The sequence below is a fragment of the Triturus cristatus genome, chromosome 1_2 (genome assembly GCF_964204655.1).
Source record: "Triturus cristatus chromosome 1_2, aTriCri1.1, whole genome shotgun sequence".
Lineage (NCBI taxonomy): Eukaryota > Metazoa > Chordata > Amphibia > Caudata > Salamandridae > Triturus > Triturus cristatus.
The window spans coordinates 1,053,132,855-1,053,148,061 of NC_140580.1; positions in this window are offsets into that span (position 1 = coordinate 1,053,132,855).

Below are 15,207 nucleotides of genomic sequence, written 5' to 3' on the forward strand. Positions count from 1 at the left end.
ACGTTTCCTCCTTTCCTCTTTCTCTCCCTCGAATCTTTCTTTGTCTGTCTTTTTGCTTGTTCATATCACACTCATTTTGCCATCTTTCTTACACCCTCTGTTCTCTGAGCCTCGCGTTCAATTATTTGTACGCACCCTTTCCTGATTACAAACTTTCCACTTTAGTTCGCCTCTTTTCCTGGACACTTAACTTAGCTTCCATCCGTCGCTTCTCTTTTCTTTTCCCTCTCGTTCTCTGCAGTTTATTTCTTTATTCTTTGTTTCTATTGGTTTAGCTAACGTTTGGTTTAGTACTTCACTTCCTGTCAGTCCTGACTCTTTTAGTTGTCCTTTCACCGCTCCGTCAGAAGAGTAGCTCCACTCCTTTCATTGACTCACACCGAACCGTGGTTAACGCAGCAGGGCCTGTGTTATCTAAACCAAGGCCGCCCACGTTTTATGCCGGGACAGGATCCCATTGAGAACGGCCCCGCCCCCTCCTTCCTGCCTTAGCTCCTCGGGAACGCTAGCGCTGCCTGCATCCTTCAGATTTCCGAGTTATCAGAGCGCGCGGTCGGTGGCAGAAAATACGTTTGCAATAGTAGTCCTGCAGCATCCAGGCTGGAGCCTGCCCCTCACAAGTCGCACATGGGGACTGTGCAGTGAATCCTCGGGACTAATGTGAAATATACAGCTGTGGTGAAGGCTGAACACATCACTTACGTGGGTTATTTTACCCCTGTTCAAAAGAGCACCGAGTTGCAGCATTACCCCATTCATTTATGTACCCTATTTCAACAAGCATTGGCATAGCCAATAGGTCTCGCTTTGGAAACCTTATAAGTATTTAGTTATGCAGCACAATATCCTTGGTGCAAGATCATCAACTGTTGCATGGCTAAACACTTATAAGGTCCCAAAGGCGAGACCTATTGGCAATGCCAATGCTTGTTTCTTTATGTATTTCCTTTCCTGTGCATGCCAGATGAAACTTCACAACCCTCTCTCATGGTATTTCCTAGCAGTTCAATTTATCAGCAATTTGTCTGCAGACATAAGAGGCTCATGAACAACTAATTAATGTTTATGTGGATCCAGTTCACCAGCTTCTCAAGCCCAGTGGGAACCCCCGCTAAAGCTGCTAAAGTGGGGGGTGTTCCCTACTCCCCTGTGTAAGGCAAAAGGGGAAAAAACTTCGTTCTTGACCCAAACTGTACGTTTTTGTTCTGCAGAACCTGTTCAAAAATTGCTATGCCAGATCTAAGGTAACTATGCTCTGTGACTGCCAAGTTTGATGTAGATTCAACCATGGGTGCCAAACTCAAAGGCAAATCAAAAAAAGCCTTTTTAATGAAAGTGCAGCTGAACCACAGCTACACAGTGGTAACTGTCCCTGTGTAATACATTAAAGAGTTGTGAGGGAACTTGAGAGTCACTTTGTGACTCACTCTCCATTCAGAAGCCTTTTTTAGTTTGCTTTCATCTCTGGGTCGCTTGATAAATCTGCACGGCTCTATCCAATTATATTGCATAAATCTCACACACAGCTTAGGCCTGTCAAGGTTACTGCACATCTACCCAGAAATGGAAAAATGAATGGAGGGAACTGGGGAAAAAGGTTTTCATTGTCAAGTTCAATATGAAAATTTTCTTTCCACTACAGCAAAGAAACAGATTTACACATAACTTGGGGCCCGATTAGGATGGTGGGTGGACAAACATATAGTAGACGGGACCGCCCAACGGGCTGTCGGAAGTCCTGCTCTAGGCATTACATAGCAACCGCCACCACGGCCGTCGCAATGCCAATTTTTTGCATTGCGGCCGCTGCTGCTGTCTGCAGCACCCACCGCAAGGCAAAAATGGAACTCTTTACATATCCCTGCACTACATGGCAGGCGCCATGCGGTGCCTGCCACGTGGTGCAGGGATATGTGGGGGGCCCACAACTGGCCCCCAAAGTCCCTTTCCCCCTGCCTGTTAATGGCAGGTTAACCGCCATGAACAGACGGGTGGAAAGGGACATCGTAATCCCTATGGCGGTGCCAGGTAGGCACAGCCGATAGTGTAGGGACTAAGAGCCCCTCCGCCGCACCGGTGGGCTTAAGGAGCCCGTCGGATGCGTGTCGGCCAGTCTTTACGACCGCCAACACAACGCCCGCCATCCTAATGTCGCGGGTGGTGATTCAGTCGCTAATGGAGGTGTGACCACGGTCTCACCACCATCGTAATCGGGCCCTTGGTATGGAAATAAACCTTTCATCTGAGGTGCATCTTTGCTTGGTGTATTGTAGATCTATTAAGTAGTTTTTGAGAAATTTGCATTAGACAAAGGTGTCAAGTGGACTTCAAAGTGTTAATCTGTGAAAGATATTTGTATTTCTTGACCATTAATTTGCAGACAGCTCACAAACCTGAGCACCAACATTGAGTGCAAACCCAGATTTTTGATAATAATGAATCCCATTGGATGAGGGAACATTTTCTTCAATCTCCCAATAGGGCTTAAACATGGGCTGGGGAACCGAAGATCTCTGTTTGGCTGGACACAACATAAGCATTTTTTCCATCTCTACAGATTTCACAAACCAAAAACACAGGTGTGGTATCTCAACAGATGACTGAGGGGGGGTAAAAGCAGGTGCAGTGTCAGACTGGGATAGAAAAATAGGCCAGGACAGCTAATTAAAAGAGGTCCCCGTTAGTGAATAGCATAGCTAAAAAGTGGCCCACATTTGCAAATGAGGGCAGTTTTGTTAAGACAAGCTGTATAAGTATTTTGCAAAGCATTGTGCATCTGTGTTATTTGTGGTAAGATCAAAGAAATTAACAATAAGAAGCAGCACATCACAGCATACAACAGGCCCACAAATAGCCTGAAAACTGGCACACTCACTCACCTGCCAGACCAACCCTTTGGACATTGTCTGGTTGCCAGTGGAACCCTTAGCGGGTGTGATGTTGTTTTGGCCCATTTCTATTAGTTTTTTCCAAAACACACTCCCAAACCAGGAGTTTGTTTTTGAAAAACAAGCTATCAGTGCCCCAGACGTGCATGGACTTTTCTCTGTCTGTCTCCTACCGACTCAACTCCCTGACCAGGACCATGTCGCCTACCCCCCCCCCCCCCGGACCCCTCTCAGATATGCGAGTAACTCATGGGCCCTCCTGCCATTCTTCCGTACCCACCAATTATGTACAGCAAACCTTTTTGTGGTGTTAGAACGGCCACAGTTTATTCACATCATAAGTTGGTACACACTTGTAGTGATAGCATTGGTCATCAAAATGCTAATTTCTGGCTCATATTGGACTACAACATAAGGCATTGTCGTAACAGGTTATACAGTGTACATCACATAATTTGTTGCATATTAATAACCATAACTTCTGTCACTTACTTGGTACAGCTGCTTCGAGGCTTCAACTTGCTACAGAATATCTGGCGTTCGTTACCCCATGGCCATGCCTGGGCTACAAGTGCTGTGTCCGCCCAGCGCTGACCATTTCTTACCCTTTTGTCTGGCCTCAGGTATCCCTGCCATAAGGCATCTCAAGGACTTTGTCCGGGCACTTATCTCAAGAGTCCCTGCCATTAGGCATCCCGAGGACCTTGTTCGGGTAATTGCACTTGTCTCAAGAGTCCCAACTGTAAGGCATCCCAAGGACATTGTTCGGTCAATTGCACTTATCTCAAGAGTCCCAGCTGCAAGGCATCCCTAGGACCTTGTTTGGGCAACTGCCCTTTCACGTCCTTTTGTGAAGATTCTTTCTTGTTAAACCTCGTGACTCCCGCCACGCTGGAGGTGGTTTACCGACCACCGATGGCTCCCCCCACTACTAGTCGCACCTGCAGCTCGAGTAGCCTTGCCAAATTTAGGGGGAACACTTTGCTTAATCCACACTGGAGGGATGAACCCTGTCGTCTGTATAATCTCTGGGGAAACAACCAGAGAGAAAGGCACATGCCTCTTGGAGGAGGGCCCCCCATGCCCTTTTACCTGGTAGTGCACTCAGGGGGATCCCATACAATTATCTGCTTTGAGGGGAGCCCCCATGCCCTATTTACCTTGTGGCCCAACCAGGGAGCCCCCCAACGATTGGTTGCTTCAACCTGTGAACCAAACAGCATCTGTGTTTTTCTGGGCTTAGCTGCCTCCTGCAGCCGCGGCCCGTGGAGGGAGTTCCGTGGGGCGGTAAGGCGGGGCGGGGGAGGGGCAGGGTGAGGGGTTCTAAAAACCGGAATATGGATAATTACAGGTACGTAAACAATCAAATAAATAAAACGAATTTCGTAGCGTGCGCTGCATCGCGCTGCCTAACTCTGAACAATAGCCTTTGTGGCATACTTCAAATCTTTGGATGCCTGGAACTCAGCACTGTCCATAACTTGATCCGAAATCATCAACCTGTGATTTTTTAGTGACTTTGGTCCTGATTATGATACCATAGGGTACATTATTTATTGGGTGTGATAACACTGATTACTCAGTGGGGAATAACATGCTGAATTTAGTGTTTAATGCACCAAAATCTGCATGATACAGTAAATACAGTCTGCTTTTTCCCTGTTAGATTTCGGCAGGTTTGACCTGCTGAAATGTAATGAAGGTTGAGGTATTTAACGTATCTGATAATTATCGTATGCATTAAAAACCTAGCAACAGAGGATATATACCGACCAACTCGCTATCAGTGCTTTTGCCGCCGAAACCTGTTTGAACAAAAAATGGTGACTTATCAGTAATTTTGATACAACTCCATAAACTTCAATTTGTATGCTGACATCAGTGAGTGTTCATCGTGTGTGCTGAATTACTGCTGCTCTGAATTCACGTCTTTGGAAATACTATACAAGTTATGGTTTCAGAATAAATGAATGATTGTGGAACAACATTTAAACCAAAAAAATGGAAGTGAAATAATTTGAAGCTGTTATTCCCACCGGTTGTGGAGAGGAAGTTTTTTCAGTTTTGTTCTTTTTCCCGACCAGCTGGCAGCCGCCGCACTTCTGTAAAGTGGTTATTGAGAACTGACGACAGCAGGTGCTGAGCTAAATGTGTTTACTGAATGTTGCTCGAGTAGCATTTAACTGCAAGATTTTCCAAGCACGCCTCGTGCCAGGAAATGCTGTAAATTGGAATAGATTGTCTCTTTTTACAGTGGTATACGTACGGTGGGGCCTCACACACATCTCCTCAGTTGGCGGGGCCCAATCACTGCTGGAACCAAGGGCGCCTTTTTAGGAAGCACGCGTATTCATGTCTGCATCACGTGATATCGTTTGCGGAAGCATTAAGGAGAATACTGTAATAATCAGTCAGTTGGTCAAGGAAATATTTATTTAGGTCTTTGGTCCTTAAACACATGTCATATACAACAGTCACAATCGCTTTGTTTTTGAGGGGAATCTTGGGTCATTTTTTAACAAAGCAGTGCAACACCCTTTGAATTCACCTTGCAAGCAGCCGGCCTTCCTATGTGGGTTTAAAGACCACAAAGCCGTAAACTCACAGATATTAATCCCTGAAAGAAAACAGAAGTACCAATTGCAGAGCATAATTGGGCATAAAACCTGCAGGGCTCATTAACTGCAGCCAATGCAGCTTGAAAACAAAAACAGGGCGATGTAGAATTGATACAGCTCCCCTCCTTTTTTTTTAGGGCCGAGCTTTGTCTGGAGGTTTATTTATATATCAATGGTCACCAATGACATGAGGCGAGGGAACCCGGCTCATATCATGACCGAAGTCTTTTGGCGGAGATTAAGGTTCCTTCAGAGGGGAATTTTGCGGATGGGTTACGGGTTGTCCATTTAACCTTCCCCTTACTCCTTATTTCAAGTGGCCTCGTAATCATGCGGAGCGGATATATGCCACCCTCTCAACTCTAAGAGGTATATTCACAAGAACGTGTGCTAAACATCTTCAAAAATTGTTAACGCAACTTTACACATCTTGTGGGAAAATAACCCTGTGTCAACGTGGAATTCACAACACGGCGGTACCATGCGACAGTCCTCCGAAAACGCAGCCAATGTCCGTGATACAACCACCTCGGCAGAGATAAAAACACAAACCTCAACGCGAAAAAACATGCAATGTGCCCAAACGCGATAAGAAAACAGTGACAAACAGCGAGAGGACAGCAATACCCACGCGTAATGATGGAAAAAGCACAAGAACAGCATACGGAAAATGCCACTAAAAAACGACATCATCTGCGGAGTACCACGGATGCACCTTGACCGACTGCAGAGGACACCATGATCCCCACAATCCTCATGGAAGAACACCCAGGAATACAGTGTCCGTGGAAGGCCAATGAGAAGAGGAAGACGGGGTACAGTTGCCAGGAAAACCCGATTATCGCCACGGATGAGCCAGAACACCACCACCAACTGCACGTCACCTCCAAGGTGTCATTGGTAACAAAGAGGCAAAGATGTCACACCACCTCGAACCATGTGAATGCCGTCATATGGCAGAGGAGGACAATGGACAAGCACAAGAGGCCCTGGACTGATGTGAATGGCAAAACCCAAGCAGAAACTCGCTGCCAACACGAAAGCAGCAACGCACCCTGGAGGAGGGGGGCCAGCAGAACACCAGGAGCTGAATGACATGGAGTATATGGTGGCCACAGTCACCAGTCGGGAGACGATGACAGGAATCAGGGATCCAGACACTGTCCAACATGACCCGACACCACATCAACAGGGTGCGCACCGACCAGGGAGTGGGTGGACGGGGAAGATGGGCCCAATGGCACACATGCACAATTAAGCAGAGCACACTGCACACCCACAATGACTCAGGATCATGGCCCTGATCCCACGGGAACACTTCAGCACACACACAAACACCAAGTTGTCCCACCTATACCATGTGCCCAAAGGGGCACCAACACAACACATCAACAAGCACACAACCAACGCATGCACACATGCAAAACACAGCAAACATGCATATACGTCAGCCACAATGACAATACGAGAGACACCACATAACGAGTAGCATGGCTTCAATCCAATCACCATGACAATGTACATGGCACGACACTGGGGTGGGTGAGTGCGGACCTCAACCGGAAAGGAGCAGGTCACACTCAGACACAACCACCTGCACAAAGAACCCCTGACTTCAAAGACGCATCTGTGGACAAACCATACCCAAGGGTCACAACTGGACAAAGAGCACAAGTTAGCCAAGTCTGCAACACCTCAGCACAGTGGAAGCACAGAAATGAGAGGCACACCGCATGAAAGGGACCAGTGGCAGACAAATCAGAGCCGCAGGAGCGAATCACCCATCGTGCAGAATACGCACATAAGTATAAGTGCACCTCGACATTGACAACATCCTGGAACAAACAGCAACACCTTCACAACGGAACACAGATCACAACTGGTGCCGCAAATGTGCACAACATGGCAAATCACATCTAGCACAGCAGGAAACTGTGACTTGACAATGTACAAGTACAACCTGTAATCTGAAAATATGTTTTATTCACACATGCAGTGCTTATGGACATTTAGGACTGTCCCATGATTGCCAGGGATGGCCACATTGTCATGTGCTCATGAGAAGTAATTGTCAATGATGGTGTTCCTATGGGCCTTTCCTGCCGCAGCTGCAGTGGGATGTGGACCACCTGCCCCATCGTCCCCATCATCGGCCGGTACTTCTGGAACTGGGATCCATAGGGCATTGGTGCGTACACAGATGTTGTGCAACACACAACATGCAACGATCATCTTGCACACGATGTCCGGGCTGTACAGGAGCTTTCCACCTGTGCCGTCCAGGCACCTGAAACATGACTTCAACATGCCAAATGTGCGTTCAACGATGCCCCTGGTGCGTATGTGGGCCACATTGTACTGCCTCTGGGCGGGTGTGTTTGGGTCTCAAAGGGGTGTCATCATCCAAGGGCAGAGTGCATGTCCTTGATCACCTGTGAGAGTGCAGGGAGAAAAGAGTCAATACTTGGTTCAGGGGATGTGATGCCAGGCCCACTAATCCAGTGACGCCTGTGCTGGCTGTGTGTGGGGTGTGTGGGGTGAGTGTAAGCCAGCCCTCAGGAAGTAGCTGGTGCTGCCAACAACTCCCAACAGTCAACAGGCACACAGAAATGCAATGTCAGAACAGCAGAGGGGGATGACTTGAGTCTCACGGGGTTAGTGGCCACGGATGCACAGCGGCCGACACGGTAGGGTCATGAGGGCAGAGCAGGGTATCATATGTGTCATAGGTGCCTTCCGCAGAGTGTAACGGGGGAGAATGGGAGGTCTACCCCCAGGGCATGATGCAGAGGGCACATGCCAGCTGTGTCCGGCAACATGGCGGATATGAATGCCACAGACTCATGCCAGACACCAAGTCCATACCTGCCCGTTGCTGGTGACAACCCCAGGCCACAGGCTCAGACACCAACGATGTGCCGTCGGAGGCTGGCAGTCACTCACGGCGCACATAGTTAGTGGCACCACCTGCCTCAGGCTTGCGTTGAACAGGGTTAGTGGCACCACGTGTCACAGGCTTGCGTTGAACAGGATTAGTGGCACCACGTGTCGCAGGTCTGCGGTATGGAATTATGCCTCACTGATCAAAGGGAGTCTGGTGCTGTGGCCGCTGCCACGGACTTGGAGTCACTGCCATTCAGGACTCAGGACACAGTTCCACATGCGGGACCTACTGGTACAAAGAGTACACCGGTGGAGTATGTGAATGAGAAAGGAGTGATGTGGGCCAGCATCGTGGGTGCCAGCGATGGTCTGCGGAGGGTGCAGAGGTCGCGGGACTGGGGCTTGGAGCTTGCCCCGGCATGTGGTGGGCCCTCTTTGACACACAACGTTGTCGGCAGGTGAGCAGTGCGGCCTTGGTGCGCTGGGGTGGGCAGGCCTGGTATGGGTATCAGCGTCCTGGGGTGCACAGGGTCGCAGGCCCTGCTACTCACGGCGTCGGCCTCATGGCGGACTGCGAGGCGCCGCCCTGTCTGTGAAGTTGGCCTTTCCGGGAGTGAACCACGCTCTGCGCCACAGGGTTTTTGTCCACACCCAAGTGCAGCCCTGGTGTACTCAGGGCCAACCCACTACGCTCACGCACACAGGGGGGGACACAGCGAGCGACATTTCCGCTATCTGACCCATGGCCTGGGGTGACATGGTTGCGTCCACTGTTCACTACTCTCCAGTCACCAGCAGTTGCGATCTGCATGGACATATCTTTGGTTTGCATACCCATGTCTGACCTGCACATCCACGCCTCACTTGTCGTTGTGTACATTCCCATTCACGGGTCACTTGCAACCTTCGCACATAGCTGCATTCCGCATCTACACACGTTCAGCTGTTGTGTGGCTGTGGTGCCATGATATAGCTGTATTGTGTGCAGGGGTGGCCCAGGATCACCATGGAGTTGTGTTGTCATGTCTGGTAGGTGGGAATGTTGATTGACATGTTGTATGTGGTTTGGTCACGTGTGCATTCCCACAGTTGTGCGTTGTGTGATGGTGGCTTTGAGGTGTGTGGTGTGTTGATTTAGCACTTACCAACGAGCAGTCCAGTTCCATATGTGCTATCCTGGAAGTGCTGGTTGATGATGGACTGTCGGAAGATGTAGGAATCGCGCACACTGCCGGGGTAGTTTGCGATGACATTGGTGAACATTCCCCGGTGGTCCACTATTGTCTGCACATTTATTGAATGCATGTGCTTTCTGTTGCGGTAGTGGTGTGCAGTATCCAAAGCGGGCACAAGTAGGACATGTGTGCATTCTATTGCCCCCAACACAGCCCAGGAATCCAGCTATGGCATAGAAGCCTTGCTTGGTCTCCTGCTGTTCCTGCACAGTGTGGGGGAAGTGAAAGTACTGGGGTATGAAGCTGAGGATGGCATCCAGGACAGGTGTGATGAACTTTGATAAGGCTGGCTTTGAGACCCCTCCGACTCTGGCAGTTGTTGGTTGGAAAGAACCAGAGGCCAACAGGTGCAGCACAGCCAGCAGCTTTGTCTGCAGAGGGATGTTGGTTCTCCGCTGTGTTGGGACCGTCAACCTGTGGCCGATGTGGCTCATGATGCGGATGATAGTTGTCCTTTTTAGCCTGTAGTGGGCAATGAGTTCCTTAGGTCTATGAGACTGGTGCATTTTCGGTAGGTCTGCTGTCTTACTCAGCGCTGCCTCTATGGTGATCTGGGGTGGGGGGGCGGGTCCGGGTCCTGGGGGTGGTGGCGGTCCTAGGGGTGGTGGCAGTGGGTGATGTGGCTCTGTTGGGGCTACAAGCTGCATAATGAGTAGCTCCATGGCGTTGTTTGTTCTTTGGGTGTGGCTGTGTGCGGGGCTCTGTGCCTACTGCAGGTAGTCGTCCGGCTTTACACCTACAGGAGGTAGGTGTTAAATACCTGCTGCTACCGCAGCTTATAGCGTGGTTTTGACTCGCATCGCGGATCTGGCAGTTCGTTGTGAAAGTGGTGTTGTGGTTTTTTCGTGTGTTTTTGCACGGGAACGCCTACTCTGCATCTCATTAGGGTTAGTTGGTGGTGTCCACAGTGGAGATGCATTTTGGGGCAGTTATCGTGGGAATACGGGCGTTGTCTGCAGATTGCACCAGCTTGTGAATGGGGTGTTAAATCTATCTCCACTTTTGATGCGTTAAGGTGGTGATAAATCGGAGATAAGTCCTTGTGAATATCCCCCAAATCAGGCCCAATGTCTAGAAAACGTCCTCACTTTTATGACACAGAGGGTAGACTTTTGAAATGTGTTAATTTTAACCCTATATTCCTGTGAACACAAAATAAAGACAAATATTCATAATACTTATAAAAAAGTTTCTCCAAAATCACTTGTCGCTAATTTGTGTTCCTTATATCTGGAACTACTGATTTTAAGTCACAGGCCTCATGAGTCAAGACATGTAATATAAAGAACAAACCTAACTATAACACATAGAAATTGGTGTACAATGCAAGGTCCGAAAGATGGTCACAAGTGCAACTTATTTACTTTAGTAGCTTACTTGCAGTTGAATTGCTCCTTGAAAAAGTGTGCCTTCATTTCTTTCGGGATGTAAGGTGAATGGAATTTGACCTTTCTCAGCTGTGTTGGAGCTGCAGATCTTTGGCCAACAGGAGTAGAATTCTTGCAGTTTGGTAATCTCCTTCTCGTGCTTTTTGTTCTCATGATTGTCAATGTCTTTTCTGCTTGTGTTGCTGTTGGCCACTGGAGATCTTGGGCTTGTCTGCCAAGTTTGGTGTCGTTTTGGATGTTGCTGCTTTAAAAGAATAAGTAGCATTTTTAATGTGATATAGGTGTTCAGGGGAAGCTGTTGGGGTTTCTGAGATGTGGATGTACTGTAAAGGAAGATAGTAGCTCATGTCACAAAAGTGAGATAATTGGTATAGGAAACATCGTTTACAACGCGGGGATTACATCGCGATGCCATTACATCGCGGTCTTTACAACGCAAGTCGTTACAACGACTTGCGCTAGATGGCGCTCTAGGACAAGGAATAGTATAATTTACTATCCACCACCTTCCCTACTGTACGTAGACTGGAGTTGGAATAGTAAATTATACTACTCCTAAGTCCAGCGCCCTCCAACCGTTGTAAAAACCGCGATGTAATGTACCGCGATGTAAATGTATGCGTTGTAACGTCATACATCCATTGGTATATCATTAATAACGAAGATGTTATTCACTGATGGGTTCTCCGAACCCCAAAGTGAATCTGTCCTCCTGCCACCTTCGGCATGACCATTCCGCTTACAAACTGAAAACAATTCCTAGTCTATTGACACCCACCGCACCGACCCTCAGCACAATTCCCACAATCTCCAAGCCAACAGCAGTGCTCTCTGGTCTTATGATGAAAGTGGAGGGCCAACAATGTGCTGACAGTGATTCGGAAAGAGACGGTTGTCAGTGAGACTGCATAGTTCCGCTCAACGCACATTGACATGGGAGAAGGAGGTTAGAGGATGCACAAAGCCTCCCGCATTCTCCAGTCTTTCTCTGGTCTCTGGAGACCTGGGAGAGATGGGAGAAGGACGGTAAAGCTACCAGCTACTTTTCCATTGCCACGTTCAGGTCCCTGGAGACGTGGGCAAAGCGTTGTAACAAAGGGGTAGCAAACCACTTGCTTGAGTGTCATCACTAAGGTGGTTAACCACTGTGGTTGTGACATCACTCCTGCGTGCAACCGGATTCGGACCAGGTTGTTCATGTTAAAGGCTTCCTATTGAAGCCATGTGTAAATAAATTATTATAAATTGACAACTGATGTTTGTTCTCAGGTTTAGGTTGCATTGTATTTTCATACATACAGGAAACAGTGAACTCAACCTTCTAAATTACAATACATTTTAGAGCAGAAAAGGGAAACAGTGAAAACAACTGCTATCTTTCAAACCAGACAGCTTAGAGGATGACCTCAGCCAATAACAATTATGACCTAGAACAAAGACAGGAGCGGCCTGTGCAGGTAAGTGTGGTGGGGCCGGGTTGGAGGTGAGGGGATTTGACAGGTGGCCACGAAGGAAAATTAAATAAATAATTAATTTTCCCTTGCCGTCATCTGTCAACCGCCACACCGCTCTTACCTGCATGGGCCACGGCTGAGCACAGATTCATTTGCCCAGTGGTCACAACGATTGCGATTATTTCACTGGAAGAGAATGAAGATCCTACATCCCTGACACAAGCATGGGCGATTGGCTGCTAAAAAAAATAATATGTGGACTTGATTTAATCTGGATAGTTAGGGACAGATTATCGAAATCTCATTCGATATTAAAGGACCTGGAAAAAGCTAGTACATTTCAACCAGGAGCTCAGCTGGAAAACATTAATTCCTTGAGCAATTACCAACTCAGCAGAAAAGGTGACAAGACACCACTTGCGGATATCAGGGAGCATCTTATTTCAATGGCTGGTATTGGTGTGACATCATCAGTGATAATGATTGACATGTCAGCCATCTTTGATGCCAGTGACCATGCTGTCCTATTGGAATGACTAAAAAAAATAGTTAAAGTCCTTGAAAACATGCAAGTAAATTTGTATGTGGATTTCGCATCTCTCTCAGGTTACCTTACCTCCTGTCTATCTAAAGGACATACCATGCAAGGACTGTGACAACACTAATCAAATGTAACTTTCGCCATTTATGCCAGTTTCATGCTCCAGCACCTAGAAGAAATTGAGTGTGTAGTGAGCGCGAAACAAGTGAAATAAACAAGAACAGTACAGGCAAAACATTTATACGCAAACGATTTGTGCCTATGCACATCCGTTCTATACTTCATCTTGCGAGGAGACAGGCTTCTATTTTTCATTTCATATTCAAATTACATCCAAAGCACATTCAGAAATTGACGGAAAAATAAACATATCTTGACTTTCTATTCTGTTCTATTCTGTGGAGCCTTTGTGTTGAAATGAGTAGATGTTCTGATATGCTCAATACGGAAGGTGCTCTTGTACCCCCGGCTATGTCCATAAGGATGTTGCAAGTCACCGTCGACCTACAGGGGTACAGTGCTGCAGGGTCTGCTTCTTCATAAGGTTTAGAAACCCTTGGAGATCCTCTGGTCGGTATTAGGTACATGGTTTGAGTGTTTTCATCCCTCATAATTCCTAGCTTTGGAGAGCCTGCAAAGTGGCACTGTGCACAAAATAAACCGATCATCAGCATCTCCAATTGGGGTCAAAGGAGAAATAAACAACTATTTAAATGTTATTTGTTACACAAAACTACCAAGTGGCAAGCTCCTCTCCCTGAAGCTGCTAAAGTGGGGAGGTCATGACCCCACTGAACCTTTGTGTTGTGTTTGGTTTACTGCTGCACACTATCCCTACTGCAGGTTGGTGCCTTTGGATTGAGGGTGTACAAGGTATTTCCATACACTTGGTCCATCACCCAGCAATGCCATGGTGCCTAGCATTTTAAATTCATATTTCTTTTCTCGTAGAAGTCATTAAAGGTATCTACGGGTTCGTTTATGTAGTCTCATGAAATTCCTAGCATAGACTGTGAACTTGAGTCTGTACCAGTAACAACCTATCGATGTGTTTCTTGGAAAAGGTGTCCTGCATCGTCTTACAACAGCGCCACTGGGTCATGAGTAGGATGCAGCTATATGTTGTGACTGCAATGGAGAAGGTGCAGAAACGTGCAGAGCATCTTCAGTTGACTACTTGTTCCATGGCTTCTGCCCTGCTTTAGGTAATAGAGGAAAGCTCACAACCAGATTACTTACTTAATTGACAAGTGGTGGTGCCAGGTCCCGCTTTCCTTGGGCACTGCACCCCTGTTGGAAAATGTATTCAATAATACAACAGTGGAATAACGTGCGCATTTCTAATGCAGCAAAATTTGGTGCTCCACTAGGTGGTGACAAATACTGTTGTATGTACCCAGGGAGCATTAAAAAAAATGGGTGTACCTGTGAGAGAGGGCCCCGCAAAACGTATTTCCGGGGTCCCACTTTAGCTTCAGGTAAACTTGGCACTATTTATTGTGGCCTGGTAGAAAATACGATTTTGTTTATGTTTAGAGAGTTATCTTTTAGTTGTGTCTTAGGTCATTTACCAATTACCTCTGAGGAAAGCATTTTTCATCATTACTGGATGCGTTGAAGTCAGTTTGTGGTATCTGATTTGCCTCCCATCGCCCCTATCGGCGATGGATTTCAGTCTCGTCTTCACACATTTTGAGAAGCAGGCCAATTTGTTGGAACCATTCCTTTGGAGCACACCAATAAATGGTGAACAATAACAGTGGGGAATGTGATTCTCGTGACACCCCACATGTTTCCAAGCTGAAGGACTGAGGAACTCCACTGGTATTTCTGTGTGTGTGTGTGTGTGTGTGTGTGTCATCTAAAACCAGATTGATCAACACTGCTGAACATTGATTCCCATTTATAAAAGTTCCGTTTTTGTGTAAACTCCCTTTTATTGATTTTGCTAGTGAATTTCAAGTTTGGTATACATTAGTAGATGACTAGCGCTTAGGGGGGGGTTCAAAGGGGTTTGTCAGGTGGGTGTTTTTTGTGTGTATTTCAGTGAGTTCAGCACCGAGCTGTGTTACAGGGAAGAGGGAAGGCTTAGCAATGTTTCTGAGATCTGAGCTATCATTAAAATGGAAGTTTAGACCTTAAGAGGGTTGACTCATCCTTTCTAGGCCACCAACACGCATATCAAAAAGTTGTACAATAG